The sequence below is a fragment of the Aotus nancymaae genome, unplaced genomic scaffold (genome assembly GCF_030222135.1).
Source record: "Aotus nancymaae isolate 86718 unplaced genomic scaffold, 86718_ANA_hifiasm-v0.15.2.pri h1tg000006l, whole genome shotgun sequence".
NCBI lineage: Eukaryota > Metazoa > Chordata > Mammalia > Primates > Aotidae > Aotus > Aotus nancymaae.
In genome coordinates, this window is record NW_026988417.1 from 98136737 (window position 1) to 98156845 (window position 20109).

The following is a 20109-nucleotide window of genomic DNA, read 5'->3' on the forward strand; positions in this document are numbered from 1 at the left end:
GTTTATTAAAGTAGAATTTACCAATCAAAAAAACTGCAGATATACGTGTATAGCTGAAATAAATTTTACAAATTGAACACACCATGTAACCAGCACCAGATAAAGGGGAGAACACTCCTGTTTCCAAAAAGCCCCCCGTGGTGCCCTTCCACCTCCTCCCCTAGGGTTCCCAGCATTCTGACTTCTAATGGCCCAGGTTACTTGTGCCTCTTGTGTCCTTGGTAAGATGGAACAGTAAACAGATACTCTTTAGGGTCTGGCTTCTTTTGCTCAACTTTATGCTCACGAGAATCATACATGCTGCTATATGTAGTTGTAACTCACTTTCCTCATTGCTAAATAATATTCCGTGTGACTTTACTACAATTTATCATCTCTTAGTAATAATGAAAATTTGGATACTGTACATTATACATTTTAAAATAAAAATGGACTCGTAATACTCTATTAAGAGTTGCCTTTTCATTTCATTCTTTCACTCATATTCATTTACTCATTCATTCACCCAATCAAAAATATTGTGGACTGCCTTCTAAGGAAAGGTGGTATAAACTGATGAAGAGCAAACATTCAGGTCATACAGCCTGGGGTCAAATTCCATTTCCACCACTTACCAGCAAGTAAATCTGGGCAAGTTGCTTGACCTCCTGGTGTCTTAGTTTCTCCATTTGTAAACTGGGAATAAGTACTTACTTCAAAGTTACAAAGTTTAAATGAGTAGATATATATGCAAAGTACTTAGAACAGCACCCAACACATCATTAAATATATTATTTCAGTATTAAACTATTACTGTTCCTTATTATTATTATTATTTTTTACAATATGCCAGGCTCTGTACTAGGAGGTGGGGTTATGGTTGTGAATAAAACAGAGAAGTCCATGCTGGGAAGGCAAGGTGGGAAGACTGCTTAAGGCCAGGAGTCTGAGACCAGCCTGGGCAACATAGGGAGACACTGTCTCCTTATTTTCATATTTTAAGGAAAAAAAAAAATTAGCTAGGCATGGTGATATGCGCCTGTGGTCCCAACTACTCAGGAAGCTGAGGTGAAAGGATCACTTAAGCCTGGGAGTTTGAGGCTGCAGTGAGCTATGATCACACCACTGCACACCAGCCTGCATGACAGAGCAGGACTCTGTTTCAAAAACCAAAACAAAACACAGGTAAAGACCAGTGGCAGAGAAAAACAACACCAAGGAAGAGAAATTGTTTAATAATTATTGAAAATCAATAATATATTGTAAATATTTTCTCAGGTTAAACCTTCCTCACATAACATTAAAAAACATAGTCTATTTATTAGAGCAGTTTTAGGTTTAAAGCAAAACTGGGTGGAAAGTAGAGTTCTCTTTCACTCCCTGTCCCCACCCATGTATGACCTCTCCCCCATCAGCATCCTCCAATGGAGTGGTACATCTGTTACAATCAATGAACTTATACTGACACTTCATTATCACTCAAAATCCATAGTTTATATCAAGCTTCACTCGTGGTGGTGTATGTTCAATGAGTTTTGGCAAGAGTATAATGACATGTATCCACTATTACAATATCATACAGAAGAGTTTCATTGCTTTAAAATTCCCCTGTGCTCTGCCTATTCCTCCCTCTCTTCCTCCTAACCACTGATCTTTCCATTGGCTCTGTAGTTTTCCTTTTTCCAGGATGTCATACAGTTGGATCATACAGCATACTGCCTTTTTAGAACAGCATCTTTCACTTGGTGTATGCATTTAAGTTTCCTTCATGTCTTTTCACGGCTTGATAGATACCTCATTTCTCTTTGATGCTGAAGACTATTCCACTGTCTAGATATATGAGCTTATTTAACCATTTCACCTACTGAAGGACATCTTGACTGCTTTCAAGTTTTGGCTATTATGAATAAAGCTGCTGTAAATATTCATGCAAAGGTTTTCATGTGGATGTAAGTTTTCAACCAAGGAGTGCAACTGCTGAACTGTATGTAAGAATCTGCTTAATTTTATGAGAAATCTACAACTGCCTTGTAAAGTGGCTGTACCATTTTGCATTTCTATCAGCAATGACTGAGAGCTCCTGATGCTCCACATCCTTGTCAGCATTTGGTATTGTCTGTGTTTTGGATCTTGGTCCTCTAACAGGTGTATAGAGCTATCTCATTGTTGTTTTAATCTGCAATTTCTTATTGACATATGATGTTAACTATCTTTGCATGTGTTTATTTGCCATCTGTATATCTGCTTTGGTGAGGTGTCTGTTCACGTCTTTTGCTGATTTTTAAACTGGGTATTTGTTCTGTATTGTTGAGTTTTAAGAGTTTTTTGTAATTTAGATGACAGCCCTTTATCAGATATAACTTTTGCAAATATTTCTCCCAAAGTGTGGCTTGTTTTCTCTTTTTCTTGAAAGTGTCTTTCACAGAGAAGTTTTAAATTGTAATGAAGTCCAGCTTATCATTTATTTCCTTCATGGATCATGAATTTGATGTTGTATTGTATATGAAAAGCCATTGCTACATGCAAGGTCATCTAGATTTTCTCCTAGTGTAACTTCCAGGAGTTTTATAGCTTACATTCTACATTTAGGTCTGTGATCATTTTGAGTTAATTTCTGTGAAGGGTGTAGGAGAGTCTATGTCCAGATTCATGTTTTTTTTTGCATGTGGATAGATGTCCAGTTGTTCCAGCATCATTTGTTGAAAAGAAGATCTTTTTAAAATTTATTGTCTTTGCTCCTCTGTCAAAGGTCAGTTGAATACAGTCAACTCTCTGTTATCTGTGGGTTCCACATCCATAGATTCAGCCAACAATGAATAGAAAATATTTGGGAAAAAATGGATGGTTGCATCTGTACTGACACTGTTTTTCCTTGTCATTATTCCATTGATGACATTATTACCATATTATACTGTATTACTGTCATTAAATATAGTATAACAATTATTTACATGGTATTTAAATTGCAATAGTTATAAGTCATCTGGAAATGACTTAAGCATTCGGGAGGATGTGGGTTATATGCAAATACTACACCATATTATATAAGGGACTTGAGCATCTGTGTCCATGGGGAGTCCTGGAACCAATCCCTGCCATGGATGTTGAAGGATGACTGTATATTTAAGTGGGTTGACCTATTTCTAGGCTGTTTTTTCACCACTACCACACTGCCTTGATTACCATAGCTTTATAGTAAGTCTTAAAGTTAGGTAGGGTCATAGTCCTCCAACTTTATTCTTCTCCTTCAATACTGAGTTGGCTATTCTGGGTCTTTTGCCTCTCCATATAAACTTTAGAATCAGTTTGACTATTACAGAACAACTTGATGGGATTTTGAGTGGAATTACATTAAATCTACAGATTGATTTGGGAAGTACCAACATCTTGACAGTATAGAGTCTTCCTATACATAAACATGGAATATCTTCCCATTTATTTAGTTCCTTTTAAATTTTCTTTCATCAGAGTTTTGTAGTTTTCCTCTATAGGCCTTATACATATTTTGTTAGATTTACAAGTATTTCACTTTTTGGATACTAATGTAAATGGCATTGTTTTTAATTTCAAATCCCACTAGTGCGTTGCCAGTATATAGAAAAGTGATGAACTTTTGCATATTAACCTTATATCCTTACAACCTTGTTACAATCACTTACTAGTTCCAAGAGTTGTTTTTGTTAGTTTTGCTTTTGGTCAAATCTTTCAGGTTGTCTACATGGACAACCATCTTACATGCAAGCAAAGACAATTTTGACTTCCTTCCCAAACTTTGTATCTTTTTTTGCTTTTCTTATTTCATTAGCTAAGATTTCTAATGTGATAAAGAAAAGATGTGAGAGAGGACATTTTTACCCTGTTCCTTAGTCTTAGCAGGAAAGCTTCTAGTTTTTCAGCATTAAGTATAATGGTGGTTGTAGAGTTTTGTAGATATTCCTTAAGGTCCCTTCTATTCCTAGTTTGCTGGGGGTTATTTTTAGCACGAGCAGGTGTTGATGTGATTGATTACAATAATTGATTTTGAATGTTGAATCAGCCTTGTGCACCTGGGTTAAATCTCCCTTGGTCATGGTATGAAATTCTTTTTCTGCATAGATGGATATGATCTGCTTATATCTTGTTAAGGAGTTCTGCATCTACATTCACAAGAGATATGGGTCTATAGTTTCCTTGTCTTTGCCTGGTTTTGGTATTAAGATAATGCTGGCCTCACAGAATAAGTTGGGAAGTAGTCTCTTTGCTTCTGTTTGCCAAAAAAGATTGCAGAGAATTAATATAGTTTTTTCCTTAAATGTTTGGTACAGGCCAGGCATGGTGGCTAATGTCTGTAATCCCAGTACTTCGGAGGCCGAGGAGGGCAGATCACCTGAGGTCACGAGTTTGAGACCAGCCTGACCAACCTGGTAAAACCCCATCTCTACTAAAAATACAAAAATTAGCCAGGTGTGGTGGTGGGCACCTGTAATTCCAGCTACTTGGGAGTCTGAGGTACAAGCATCTCTTGAACCCAGGAGGTGGAGGTTGCAGTGAGCTAAGATCATGCCACTGCCCTCCTCCAGCCTTGGTGACAGCACAAGACTCTGTTTCAAATAAAAAAAAAAAAGTTTGGAAGAATCTATTAGTAAATCCATTTATACCTGGTACTTTCTATTTGGGAAGGCTATTAATTATTGATTCAATTTCTTTAATAGATATAAGCCCATTCAGACTATTTCCTGGCAGACTGTATCTTTGAAGGAATTGATCCATTTCATCTTGGTTATCAGAGTTGAGAGTATAGAACTGTTCACAGTGTTTCTTTATTATGCTTTTAATGTTCACAGGACCTGTAGTGATGTCTCCTTTGTCATTTCTGATGTAGTATAATTTGTGTCTTCTCCCTTTTTCCTTACCCTGGTTAGCAGTTTACCAATTTTATTGATTATTTGAAAGACCCAGCTTATTGATTTCCTGTTTCCAATTTCATTCATTTTTGCTCTAAGGTTTATGACTTCTTTTCTTATCCTTAGTTTGGACTTAGTTTGCCCTTCTTTTTCTAGTTTCCTAAGGTGTAAACTTAGATGACTGATTTTAGTTCTTCCCCCTTTTCTAGTATATGCATTCAATGTTATAAATTTCTTTCTAAGTACAGCTTTTGCTGCATCCCAAAATTTTTTTTCTTACAGTAGGAACAGCCTTTACTGGTTGTAATGAGAAGTAGAAGAGGAGAGGATACCATAGTTCCTGCTTCTGGGGCAATGTCCACAGACTCAGTGGCTGTCCTCCAAAAGTCATCCTACAAATTTTGATTAAGTTGTTTTTTCATTTAGTTCAAAATACCTTTTAATTTCTCTTAAGATTTCTCCTGGCCGGGCGCGGTGGCTCACGCCTGTAATCCCAGCACTTTGGGAGGCCGAGGCGGGTGGATCACGAGGTCAAGAGATCGAGACCATCCTGGTCAACATGGTGAAACCCCATCTCTACTGAAAATACAACAAATTAGCTGGGCATGGTGGTGCATGCCTGTAATCCCAGCTACTCAGGAGGCTGAGGCAGGAGAATTGCCTGAACCCAGGAGGCGGAGGTTGCAGTGAGCTGAGATTGCGCCATTGCACTCCAGCCTGGGTAACAAGAGCAAAACTCCGTCTCAAAAAAAAAAAAAAAGATTTCTCCTCTGACCCATCTGTTATTTAGAAGTGTGCCGTTTAATCTCCAAGTATTTTGGAATTTTCCAGCTACAATTATCACTGATTTCTAGTTTAATTACACTGTGGTAAAAGCAGACAGTGTAACTTACGTCCTCATGGCCTATATCTTGGTGAATGTTCCAAGTGAGCTTAAGAAGACTGTCATCTGTTGTCATTAAATGAAGTAGTCTACAGATGTCAATTATATCCAGTTAACTAATAGTGCTATTGAGTTCAATTATGTGTACTGATTTTCTGCCTGCTGGGTGTGTTAATTTCTGACAGAGGATAATAATCAATTTATCCACTTCTCCTTATAGTTTTGCCAGTTTTCTTTTTTTTTTGCTTCATATATATTTGGTACTGTTAGTCATATAGATATTTAAAAATTAAGAACATTTAGGAATTGTTAAACATCTTTATTTAAATTTTTTTTGGTCTCATATATATTTGGTGCTGTCAGCCACACGGATATTTAAGAACTGTTATCCTGGCCGGGCATGGTGGCTCATGTCTGTAATCCCAGCACTTTGGGAGGCCGAGGCAGGAGGATCATCTGAGGTTTGGAGTTCGAGACCAGCCTGGGCAACACGGCAAAACCCCGTCTCTACTGAAAAAACAAAAATTAGCTAGGTGTGGTAGTGTGCATCTGTAATCCCACATACTCAGGAGGCTGAGGTAGGAGAATTGCTTGAACCTGGGAAGTGGAGGCTGCAGTGACCTGAGATGGCGCCACTGCACTCCAGCCTGGGTGCAGAGCTAGACTCCATCTCCAAAAAAAAAAAAAGAATTGTTATCTCTTGGACAATTAACCTCTTTATTATCTGTTATGTCATGCCCTTTCAAAATTTTTTATACTGGATACATTTTTTGCTCTGAAGTCTGCTCCATCTGAAATTAATATAGCTACTCCCACTTTCTTCTGATTAGTATTAGTATTGTATATCTTTCTCTATCCATTTAGTCTATATGTGTTTTATGTTTAAAGTGGGCTTCCTGTATAAACAATACAGTTGGTTCTTTTTTGATCAACTCTGACAAACTTTTTTAATTGGTGTATTCAGACCACTGATGTTTACAGTAATTAAAGAAATAGCTGGATTAATATCTATTAAATTTGTTACTGTTTTCTATTTGCTGCCCTTGTTGTTTGTTCCTGTTTGTCTTCTACTCTTTCACTGCCTTTTGTGTTTTTATATGATGTCATTTTCTTTCCTTTCTTAGCATGTCATTTGTATTTCTCTCTTTTTCTGGTGGTTCCTCTGGAGTATGTATTATACTATCCAAATCTACTTCCAAATAACATTATACCACTTCATGAGTAGTACAAGTACCTTATAATAACAAAATGTCCCTAATTATTCCCTCCTGTCCCTTGCATTATTGCTGCAACTCATTTCACTTACACGTAACATACACAGATGTAAGTGTACATAACTGAATAGGCTGTTGCTATCATTACTTTAAACAAATTATTTATGTGATAAAGAATAAGAAAAGTTCTTATTTTACCTTTATTTATTCCTTCTTCAATACTCTTCCTTTGTTTGTAAAGATCCATGTTTCTAACATATCATTTTCCTTTTCTCTGAAGAACTTCTTTTAACAGTTCTTGCTAGGCAGGTCTACTGACCATAAACGTCCTTAATTTTTGTTTGTCTGAAAAAGTATTTATTTCTCCTTCACTTTTGAAGAATAATTTTGTATTTGGGTACAGAATTCCAGGTTGATTTCTTTTTCCGCTCAACAATTTAAATTATTGCACTCCACTGTCTTCTTGCTTGTATGACTTCTTAGGAAGAGTCAGATGTAATACTTATCTTTGTTCCTCTATAAGGAAGGAGTTTTTTTCCCCTCTGGCTTCTTTCAAAATTGTTTAATCTTTAATTTTCTGCAGTTTGGATATGCTTAGGTGTAATGTTGTGTGTGTGTATTTATTTTGCTTGTGTTTTATGAGCTTTCTGGCTCTGTAGTGTAATGTTTGACATTAATTTGGAGAAAGTCTCAGTCATTATTCCTTCAAGTATTTCTTCTGTTCCCTTCTCTTTCTTCTTATATTCCTATCACACATTTGCACATCTTCTGTAGTTGTCCCACAGTTCTTGAATATTCTGTTCCTTCCTTTTTTTTTTCAGTCTCTTTTTTTCTTTGCTATGCAGTTTTAGAAGTTTCTATTGACATATCCTCAAGAGTTCAGATATTCTTTCTTTAGTCATGTCCAGTTTAGTAGGAGCCCATCGAAGTTATTTTTCAGGTGTGTTACAGTGTTTTTGATCTCTAGCACTTCCTTTTGATTCTTGCTTAGAATTTCCATCTCCCTGCTTATGATGTCCATCTGTTCTTGCATGTTGCCTACTTTTCTCCTTACAGCCCTTAGCATATTAATCACAGTTATTTTAAATTACTGGTCTGATAAGTCCAACATCCCCACCATATGTAAGTTTGGTTCTGATGCTTGTTTTGCCTCTTTAAACTGTGTTTTTTGCCTGTTTGTATGCCTTGTAATTTTCGCTTCAAAACCAGACATAATACAGTAGGTGAAAGAAACTCTGGTACACAGGCCTTTGGTGTTGTGGTGGTGAGATGGGGGTGAAGAGGGAAAGTGTTCTATAGTTCTATGAACAGGTTTTAGTCTTTTAGTAGGCCTGTGCCCCTGGGCTATGAGTTTCACAAGTGTTCTCAGTCTTTCCCCCTCCTTAGGTGGAACAGAATTATCTAGAATGGGCTGGAGTTGGGTATTCCCCTAATTCCACATGGAAGATTAGATGGGGCTAGAGCTGAATATTTCCCTTACCTAAGTCAGTTAAGTTCTGATAATATAGTTTCTCCTGAGGGCAGAATCCTTGCTAAAAAGAACAGAATGTTCTTGTGTGTTTCAAATGGCTACTTTTTCCCTCCCTCTGCCAGAATCAGGGGAAAAGTTTTCTTTCAACATTCATCGTGAGGACCCAGTCAAGCTCCTGGAAGTAAAACTAACAAAAGTGTGGGGAGGCCCCCCTCTCATGACTGGGTACTCCTGCAGTTTTTAACTCTCAGACTTCTCTATAGTGAGTCTCCAGCAGTGTGTTAATTATAGTTTAGGTTTTCTTACTCTAGTATGGGTTCCTGCAGAGGTCACTGCTCATAGGTTCTTGCTCCAGTAAGTTGTGATTCTCTGTTCTGCTTGCCTGTCACTCCAATTTTGGGCACAGCAGTTCGCCCTATGACTTCACCTCTCTGATCTAAGAATTGATTTTTCATTTTGTTCAACTGTTTACTTGCTGTTAGATTGAAGACTTCAAACTCCTTATATGCTGAACCAGAAACCACAGCCTATAACTTTTAATGATTTCATAACATTCTACTTAGTAGCTACAGCTTAATTATCTAACAAACCCTCTACAATCACCCATTTAAATTATTTCTAGGCTGCAGTGTTCAAGTGGGATTTAACATTTAAAAGTATTGGCAAGGGTCGGGTACGGTGGTTCACGCCTGTAATTCCAGCACTTTGGGAGGCCAAGGTGGGTGGATCACCTGAGGTCGGGAGTTTAAGACCAGCCTGGCCAACATGGAGAAATCCCATCTCTACTAAAAATATAAAAAATTAGCTGGGCATGGTGGCCCATGCCTGTAATCCCAGCTACTTGGGAGGCTGAGGCAGGAGAATGGCTTGTACCTGCGAGGCGGAGGTTGCAGTGAGCCAAGATCACGCCATTGAACTCCAGCCTGGGCAACAAGAGTGAAACTCTGTCTCCAAAAAATAAAAAAATAAAAAAAATAAATAAAATCTTGGCAAATGAACATGTGGCTATATTAGATTTGGAGATAAATAAATGCAGGCATGTACTATATCGTTTAAAAAACTCTCCACAATAAGCCTACATCAGTATATTCATATACCTGTTTATATTCCTCCATTATCAGGGAAAAACTAATGTTAATTTGTGCTTTGAGTTTAAAAAACACCTAATATTGTAAAATAGTGAATAAAGCTTCCCTGATATAAAATCCAAACTTACGTTTATTTATTAGTAAGTATTAAATAGAAAGATAATCCTTTAGCTATATAAACAAACTGTGAAATAGAAAATAAGGCTTAAGACCGGGCGTAGTGGCTCACACCTGTAATCAAAGCACTTTGGGAGGCTGAGGCAGGCAGATCAAGAGGTCAACAGATCGAGACCATCCTGGCCAACATGGTGAAACCCCGTCTCTACTAAAAACACAAAAAATTAGCTGGACGTGGTGGCACGTGCCTGTAATCCCAACTACTTGGGAGGCTGAGACAGGAGAACTGCCTGAACCCGGGAGGCAGAGGCTGCAGTGAGCTGAGATTGCACCATTGCGCTCCAACCCAGGCAACAAGAGCAAAACTCCGTCTCAAAAAAAAAAAAAAGAATGAAAAGAAAATAGAACTTAAATATTTATTTTTCTTTTAAAAAAGTAAAATAAGGTTACTTGTTACTCCTCCTACATTCATATTAGAAAGTTATGTAATTCATGGTGAGGACTACTGTTATGCGGTAAAAGGGCCACGATGACTCTGTTCCCCTATTTGCTGTCCTCCACCCAAGGCACCGACTTCCTCTTGTAGGTGTACTAGGAGGCTGCCTAGTTACTAATTTGAGTTATGACTCAAGGTTTGCCTTGGTGGTTGAGATGTTTACACTGGGCCCAAAAGCTTCAGGAGGGCAAAGGATGTGTCTGTTTAACATAACTCATAAAGGCTCAAGTGCTCAATACAATTTTTGAACCAGTAGTTTATTTCTGACAACTGCCTATATTTGCAGAAGTTACCTGCAACATTGTCTTACAAAATGAATTAATTAAATCAAATGGCTGGAGACGTCATTACATAATACATATACATTTAATGAGGGAGAGTGGTCTCATCTTAAATCAGTCTGCCAATACATACTTAAAAACAGTTGTTATCTCCATCTGACAGATACACAAATCCTCTTTTTTTTTTTGAGATGGAGTCTTGTTCTGTCACCTAGGCTGGAGTGCAGTGACGAGATCTCGGTTCACTTCAACCTCCCCACCTCTTGGGCTCACGCAATACTCCTGCCTTTGCCTCCAGAATAGCTGGGATTATAGGCGCCTGCCACCGCGCCCAGCTAATTTTGTATCTTTAGTAGAAATGGGGTTTCACCATGTTGGCCTGGTTTTGAACTCATGACCTCAAGTGATCCACCCACCTCGGCCTTCCAAAATGCAGGCATTACAGATGTGAGCCACTATGCCCAGCCTCCATCTGACTGATATAGGAATCTAATCTAATTTAGTTTATTTGAGTCTTGAGGGACAGTGGGGCCTTATAAATATGTGAGTTGGCTTCTGTCAGTTTTTTGGAAAGCTGCTTTAAGAGAAGGCATTCTAAGCAAAATCTCTGGTGCGAATACAGGGTAACTTTCCTGTTCACTTTCCCTCCAATTCTCACTGGGGATGTTGGGGAAACTAAGCTAACCAGGAGTGCTGTGAGAAGCTGCCTCTTGGTGTACCTGACGAGAGAGAGACAGAGAGAGAGAGATAGAGAGAGATCGACAACTCAGGCCAGAGTTAAGCAATTGACATAAAGAGGTAAAGAGAAAACAGATTAGCTAAAGGTCTAAAGGTGGTGGGTAGCCTGCACCTACAATCTAAGTTGATGATCAGTCCCATAATTGGGATCCTTCCAGACTTGAAAAGCCAGCTGTTTCTGTTACAACTTAAGCAGTTAGAAATTTCAGAAGGAAATAAGACTGGTGCTGGCAAAAAGAGCAGTTAAGCACTTTGTTATCTCATATGCACCCACTGTTTCAGACACCTTTAAGGCCAGGAAATCAAACAAGGCCTTCAGGCTTAAAAGACATGACAAAGACAAGATTGTTGACTACAGTTCACAGACAAACTAATACTATCAGAAATTCTCCTACTACAAATTTATGCTTTAGGAATACTTGTGTGATCAGAAAGGTGCAAAAATATGCATATAAGTGTGTATTTCCACATAGTTTATAATAGAAAATTTGAGACATTGTCACTAGAATAATTAAATAATTATGATATAGCTATACAAGTGAATGCATTGAAATAATGAGTTGTAGTAACATTTACTAATATGGAAAGCTGTTCATTGTATACTATTAGAATTAAGTGAGGGAAAGAAGCAAATTTCAGAACAATTTATCTTTATGACTCTATTTTTGTGTAACTCTTCCAAATAACACTGACACATATGTGGCATAAAAAACAGCCCTCTCTTTCTTTCTTCCTTTCTTCCTTTCTCTCTCTTTCTTTCTTCCTTAAAAAAAAAAAAATCAGTCCTTAACAAAATTAAAAAAAAAAAAAACAGCTGGAAGGACACACACCAAATTGTCAACAGTGGTAACCTCTGGGAAGCGCAACTCCAAGGAGGACTTTTAGTTTTTGCTTTATATAGTTCTGCATCACCTGCACTTGTTATAATAACCATGTGTTAAACACTTAAAAAAAATTTTTAAATATTCTCAAAACAAAAATATCCTAAACTCACTTTAAATCTGTAAGTAAAAATACTGTGGCACTTTTAGAAAAGATGATATTTTACAAAGACTCTTTATTAAGCAAATACTTATAAAAAGTCAATTACATTCACACTGCTTTATGGAACGCTAAATAACCCACAATGGGGCATCCCTAGTACTTTGCTAATAATCATCTACTGCAATAAGTTTTGATTTTTTTTCATTACACTGTCTTTTTTCCAGGTATTTTTTTTTACTGCCCCCCATTTCCCACTCTCTGTTTTGAAAAATTCTGTCTATAAAAGCTGCCTATATTTGGTAAGTAACGGTTCTCTCTTGATTATTTTGTAATTAATGAGATAATTTAGTTGCCACTTGGAGCTTGTGAATTTATGTGATTGAAATACAAGGGGACAAATGTGGTATTTTAGTTACTTTGTGAAGTCCTATCTTTAGCAAACGGATAATTTTTCATTAGGTCCCAGATAAAGAACTGTTGACTTAGCACACACTGAGAAATGACTTTGTCTTGCTATGGTATATCAAATCACTAAATTAGTAAACATGCTAAAATTATGCTGGTATTCAAATTCTTGGTCAAATACCATAAGAAAAAAATCACTCTTAAAACAGATATCTGTTGACTGATTTAACAAGAGATTTATCAGGAAAAGCCATGGAAGAAACTGAGTCATGCATAGGTAAGAAAATCTAACCCACTTTTCTTACCTAGAAGTGTATTTTATCAGATGGAAAATAAGACAGGCCCCAGGATCCTGTTCTCAGTCTTTGCCACCTTTCACGTGAATGGAACACAGAGGTCTATCTTATCCCTTGCAGAGAACTCTTATGACAGTCCCTCTAAGTAGCGTAATGGCTGCTGACATTTCCAACTTCCAGCATTTCTGTGGTGACTACAAAATTACTTTGAAACTTGGCTTTGTAACACAGGAAGCTATTTCCTTCACTCCTGAATAAGAATATACTTTACTGAAGACTGTATTTGTCTTTATGTTTATATCTACATGTCTATGTCTCTGTGTTTCATGTCTATATGTTTTTATGTTTATATCTGTATCTATACCTATATCTTTCTCCAAAAATTCAGGTGGCAAAACATAGAATTATCAGCTGCTAATAATCAATAGCAAACAACTTTGCAGGTAGTTAAACCTCAATGCTGAATACTTCACTGTAATCATTAAGATTTTGTTGAATGCAGAGTATTAATATCTTCGGCATAATTTTTAAAATAGATATAAATTTTAAGAGTGTTAACATTTGCATTATTTTTAGCTTTACAAAAAGTCTAGCAGTTCTGTAGTCTAGCACCACAGAATTTTGGCATTCTGAGAGAAAAACACTCTAAGGAAAAAAAAGAAATTCCTGCTTTGTAAGGACCATGAGGCTCCTCTGGAAGAACCCCAGTCCTCTCTCAGCACGCTTCTCCCCTCACCCCAGTGAGTCATGATAAGACGCCTGGCTCACGAGGCCTGGGAGCGACTTTGTATGCTGCGGACTCCAGAAGGGTGTGATTCACCTCCAGTTTACGTGATGGGAGCCCAACCTGCAGAAAGGCCCAGTGATTTATTCACAGTTGTGTTAAGAAGACTAATGGAATAAAAAGCACAATACAGTCTTAATTTACTGTCCTGAGCTTCTTGCTCTGCTTCCTAAGGGGGTTTTACGATACACGAGGACAATAAGTAAGATTCTGTTTTTTATTCTGAGCTACAAAACAGACTTTGGACCACAAAGGAGGAAGGTTATGTAGTGTAACCCTGAGACCTGACAGTTTTCCTTGACAAGGGAGGCAGATCCAGGATCTGCTGCTGGCTTCAATTCATTGCTTTTCTGGGAACCATATTTTTTATGGCAATTGGCAGGCTCTTTGCTCATCATTAGGCACTTTATGGTCATCTTGCTGAAAACCTCACAAATCCCCAATACTACAGGGAAATGATGGAGATGAAAGGGCAGTGTGTGAGTGTGACTGTGTATGTGTGCATGTTCTGGTATACCCATGTGTATGTTAACAAATGGCTGTGGAAGTGAGGAGGAAGCAGGTGAGAGAAGTCAACAGTTATTACCAGTTTCTGTGGCTATAATGAAAGGCACACAATGGAAAGTCTGTATTTTCACAAAACTGGTTTTTGCAAATTTCAGTGGTGAGAAAAGTACACAACTCTAACAGTTTATATAACCACAGAGTTGGTAAAAATAAAAAAAGTCCTCTGCTCTAGGGAGAATCATATCATTTTGAAAGCAGGATAAATTCACCTTGTTTTGTGAGCTTTTTTCAGTGTTGCTTGATGTGAAACTGCCAGTAGCAGAAGGCAGCCAAGACGGAGGGGCAGCGGGCTTGGCATATGCTATGGTTCAAATGTCTGTCCCTCCAAAACTCATGCTGAAATTCAACTGCCCTTGTAATGGTATGAAGACGTGGAAGCTTTGAGAGGTGAGTAGGCCACGAGGGCCCCACCCACACGTGTGAGCAACGCCTTAATCAAACGGTTTTTTTGGGAGCGAGTTCTCTCCCTCCTGCCTTCTACCATCCACCATGGTATGACACAGCAAGAAGGCCCTTGCCAGCTGCAGCCCCTTGATCCTGGACTTTCCAGCTTCCAGAACTGTGATAAATAAATTTATGTTCTTTATAAATTACTCAGCCTGTGGCATTTTGTTATAGCAGCACAAAATGGAGTAAGACAGCATAGTTTCCTAAAGTGTGATAAATCTGCTCTACATAACCTATGTAAGACTGCACTGTGGATATCCTGATATGAAAAAGTTCCCAGGAATTACATTTCAGCTTGGACTTCAGAATTATCAAAGTACTGCAGGTACCCTAAAGGTTTAGTTCCTTTAGGCCATGCAGACTTCAATTTCCACAAATCTCTCTGAATCCTTATTCACACTGAAAACACATTAGACTTGATCTCAAATAGATCACAGAATTCTGTAACTAGAAGGGATCTTGGTGGCTATCTACTTCAATCCTCTCAATTTATAGATAAGTAAATACAATCATATCAGTGCATGGGAAAAACATAAGCCACAGGTATGCATTTTTATGGCATTTTATAAGGCTGATTTGTTTTTATTTACCTCTTTTTTGATGGGAAAAAGAAAGGAGTTGTGAAGGAAAGCAATGGGGAATGGTAATGAGAAAGTGAAGCCACAGCAGCATCTAAGAAGATCTGACTCTGACACCACAGGCACTCATAGGTCTCCTGGCCTTTCTGTTAGTCTTTCTCTCTTCACTGGGACCCTAAACAGGGACCTCCAGTGTATACCAATGGCTCTTTCCCTGGGTATCATCAGGCTAGCTGAAGAGTTTTGGCCCTACCTTGTGGATAAAAAGGGAGCATTTTGTATAGAAGCTTCAACTCCTCTGACAAATGAGTTTTACACTGAACTATTAACAGCATCCCCATGGTTCACAGTAGTGATCTAGAAAAACAACAGCAATGGCATGGAGAAAGCTCAATACAAATTATTAAGACTGTGAGCTTTTACTAGCCCTTAATTTTTTTAGATGTTATCTTCATGTTCTGTTAGGCCGAAATGTTCTTGGCAAGAACTAGAAAACACACATTTTCGTTCTGAATCAGAGACCTCTAACACATCAGTTCAAATCCTCTTGACTTTTCCCAATGCTCTTGCAGTCATCAGCTCTCTGTGGGTCTAGTGGACTTCATGAAGGTACAACTAGTGTCTCCCCTAGCCCCTGCCATGGTCTTTCTGTTGAATCCAACGTGTGCCATGAGATTGTCTGGCACCTATATGTTCACATGGGTAGAACAATTCTTCCTTATTTCTCCTATGAGATGGCGTTAGCACGGCCTTTGGGCACTGGTCCCAGGGGAGCAAGCAGGCAGCACACTAGAAGCCATCTCCTCCCTTGTCTCTCCTCAGCTCCCCTGGGCTACCTTCAAGGTCAGGAGTTTCAGCCTAGCCAACATGATGAAACTCCATCTCTACTAAAAATATAAAAATTAGCCAGGTCTGGTGATGCACGCCTGTGGTCCCAGCTACTTGGGAGGCCGAGACAGGAGAGCTGCTTGGCCCTGGGAGGCAGAGGTTGCAGTGAGCTGAGATTGTGCTCCTGCACTTCAGCCTGGGTGATAAGAGTGAAACTCCATGTCAAAAAAAAAAAGTGTTTATCTCAGGCTCTGCCATAATCACAAGAGAAAGCTCCTTGGTATCTTCTTTGCCCTTATTATCTTGGTATGCAAACTAATTTTAAAACCAACTAAGTGCTGGTTCATTAGATAATAAAGATCATAAATCCTCTAGGCTGGGTATGGTGGCTCACACCTGTAATCCGAGCACTTTGGGAGGCTGAGGAGGGAGACTTGCTTGAGCCCAAGAGTTCAAGACCAGCCTGGGAAATATAGTGGAACCCCGTTTCTACGAAAAAAAAAAAAAAAAAAAGCTGAGTTTGGTGGTGTGTGCCTGTGGTCCCAGCTACTCAGGGAACTGAGGTGGAAGGACTGCTTGAACCTGGGTCGAGGCTGTCATGAGCAGTGGTCACACCATGGCATTCCAGCCTGGGTAACAGAGAGAGACCCTGTCTCAAAAAAAAATCTTCTATTAAGAAATAATTTCTAAGCAAAATCATCAGTGCAACCTATGTAAGCATGATTCTAATCATTATCAGAAACTTATTATGAGGCTAGAATTATGCACAGGTATCATTTAGTGACTAAACAACTGTAAATTAATATAAAATAAAGCACTATTTTACAAAGCAGAGTTCTGAAGTGTCACTCTTTTTCAGACAGTTTCCAGTTGGAACAAGGCTTGCTTGTATCCTTCATTGGGCAAGACAAAGGAGATTCTGACCCTCTCAAATCTTCGCACTCTTGATCCAAATTGGACAGTTCCATGATCTCTGAATTATTCCTGGGCAGTTCTGAGCTCAAGTGACCAGTTTTTACACATCTAAGAGTATACTGCCACATGGGTAACAGAAAGCCTGTTTTGTGAGCAAAATACATCCAACGTAGCATTAATGTTACCTCTACTGGCAAGGCCAACTTCACTCGTCTTTGTATACAAGCATGTTGGGTTGTGTTGACATTTTAAAGAATCAAAACCCTCACACAGCTATGGTGGCACCTTTACGAAGATGCTGGCTCTGAGGCAGGCCCAGGAAGTGACAGCACCAGTCAGGTATGTTAGCCAGCATTATTTTTAGGTGGTGCCCTGCAATAGGAATAACTAAATGCCAACAATTAGGAGATGGAAGTGAAAAATACCACCATGGTTGCAATGAATGACAGAGATGACAGTTCCCAAACAGGTCACTTAGAAGGTAATTTAGTTCAACCTTATATTATGTCTGAGAAACATGCCTCCCATTCCTATCATTATTTCTGTTACTAAGAAGAGAATGATAGGTTGGCATGATAGGGATGGAAACAAACAAACAAGGGGTGTCAGGGATCTCGGCACCCTGGGAAGAACGAATTGGCCACTTTTTCCCTCCCACTGTCATTACTTTCCTAGATCATGGCTGTGAATATCGTGTGAGATGCTGGGAACAAAACGGCAGAAAATTGTTTCAGAACGTCTGTCAAAAGAGTTGACGGTCAATTTCAAAAGTCTTTAATAAATATTGATTTGATCTGGTAATATCCCTAGACCATGATATTCCTTAAACTTGGTCCCAGGGCCACCAAGGCACAGTTGGACCAAGAGCTCCCTGAGGACAGGGAGCTAGGGCCACTGACAGTACCCACCAGTCAGATTCTCATTATGCTTTAAAGGCTGTACTGATCTATTCACCAATAAGTCAGTGTATTCAACCACTACTCTAGTGGCAAGCAGGAGGCAAGCAAAACTCAAATCATGGCTGGTCAACAAGATGAGCAGCCTGAATGAGGCAAAGGACACTTCTGCCAAGGTTGGATGGAACACCTACTAAGGCACTGTAATACCAAAGAAGCAAAAGTAGCCTCATTGCTTCCCTGGGGAGTTTACACTCTAGTCTAAAGGCAGCATAGGAGTTCAAGAGGAAGGATCTGCATTAGGAGGTGTTTGTGTTTTTACAGAAAATATGTCTGCTCAAGTTTCCCAAGCAACTCCTTAATTTTTTTTCAGCTGAAAACACACACACATTCTTGACTGGCTCATTAAAGGACAAATCATTAAAATGAACATGTGTGTCTCAAACATCAATTCTTACTTGACTGCCAGTTTTCAGAGACTCTGAGCCATGTGTCTGCCCTGATGATTTCCTTGGGTTGCTGGGTTCTAGACTCCTTCTACTTCAACTTTACTTAGAGTAAATCCAAAGATAGCTTTAGTGTGGAAAGAAAACAAAAGTCACCCTATCAGCCCCTAAACCTTGAATCATCCATCAACAACAGTAAAAATCTTAGCAGAATTCTACAATGAAAGACAATAAAAAAATAACGCTCAGGAAAACAGTATTTATGATACTTTTACTTTTAAAAGAAGGTCTTAATCTTCCTTTTCAATCAGTATTACACATACTGCTTGGATCTGCCAAAGTCTCTGACTTTATCTTATGAGAAAATGTCTGACACTGGGGACTGGGATGGGAAGGAGCCTCTGGCTTTAGCCATGGTCACATATACTACTGCCACACTGTCTTTCCAGAGAACACTTTAGAAACCTTCATGGCTCCGCTATTACTCAGGCATCACACATCAATGCTCCACACAGATACCACCCACATCACAAACCGACGCTCCATACAGATGTGTCTGTTTCTGAGCTCTGTATTCATGCCATGACCAACCTCCTAATTCCTCCACAAATTCCTGCTATTTTAGCAGTTTAATAAATCCTGATTTTTTTGTACAGCAAGTCCCTCTTCTTGTTATTCTTCTCCAAAGTACCCTGGCGATTGTTTGACTTTACTTTTTCATTAACTACATCAGTATCCATGAAAAACCATGTGATATTCTGCTTGGAATTACATAGACTCTATGGTACATTTTAGAAAGAATTGGCCATCTTCACATTATTAATTCTTCCTCTAGATCAGCAGTTGGCAAACTATGGCCTGCCATCTGTTTTTGTAAATAAAGTTTTACTGGAATGCAAATACATCATTTATTTACATTTTATCTATGGCAGTGCTGAACAGTGGCAACAGGGAACATATAGGCCAGAGAGCCTAGAATATTTAACATTATTAGTATTTAATTATAATTACATTGTATTATAGTGTAATATTTGATATAATACTTAATATATGATCATTCATAGGAAAGGCTTACTGACCCCTGCTCTACATGAATGTAATAAATTCTCTATGAATTTGCTTTTACATTTCTTCTCACTAGGTTTTCTAATTTTCTTTATAATGTACTGTTTATTTTCATTAAATGTATTTCTTGATATTTGATATTGATACTATAATTTTCTTACTTAGATGTTCTAAGTGTTTCTGGTTGGTGTAAAGAAATGCAACAGACTTTTAGATATCCTTCTATTCACCCATCTTGCTAAACTCTTACTATTTGTAATAAATTACAAATTTTTTAATGTATGCAATGTGACCTGTAGATAGTGGCAGCTTTATTTCTTTCCAATCTTTCTACTTTTCTACTTTTTTTTTTTTTTGCCTTATGGTACAGTTTAGGAAATCCTAATACAATGTTGAACAGAACAATGGTGAATGTCTTGTGTTTGACTGTAAAGAAAATGATTCTAATGTTTATCTATTTATGACCACATTTACTTTAAGTTATTCTTTATCAAGTTGAGGAAGTTCTTGTCTCTAACTTACTGGGATTTTTAAACATGAAGGAACAATGACTTTTCTCAATATTTTTCTGAATCTATTGAGTTGACCAAATGGTTTTTCTCCTTAATCTGTTAAAAGTAATGAATTATATTAACAGATTTCTCTAGTATTAAAAATATCCTTAGACATTTCGACATGGTCAACATGTATTTTTTTAATACATTGTTTTCTAATATTAAAAAAACCTGCCAGGCACGGTGGCTCATGC

The 20109-nt window shown here is 38.2% G+C and overlaps 1 protein-coding gene across 1 annotated transcript in view; it reads right to left on the minus strand.

Moving 5' to 3' along the window:
• Nucleotides 1-20109, minus strand: part of WWC2 (WW and C2 domain containing 2) — a 210430-nt gene that overhangs the window by 6557 nt on the left and 183764 nt on the right. The window lies entirely within an intron of this gene.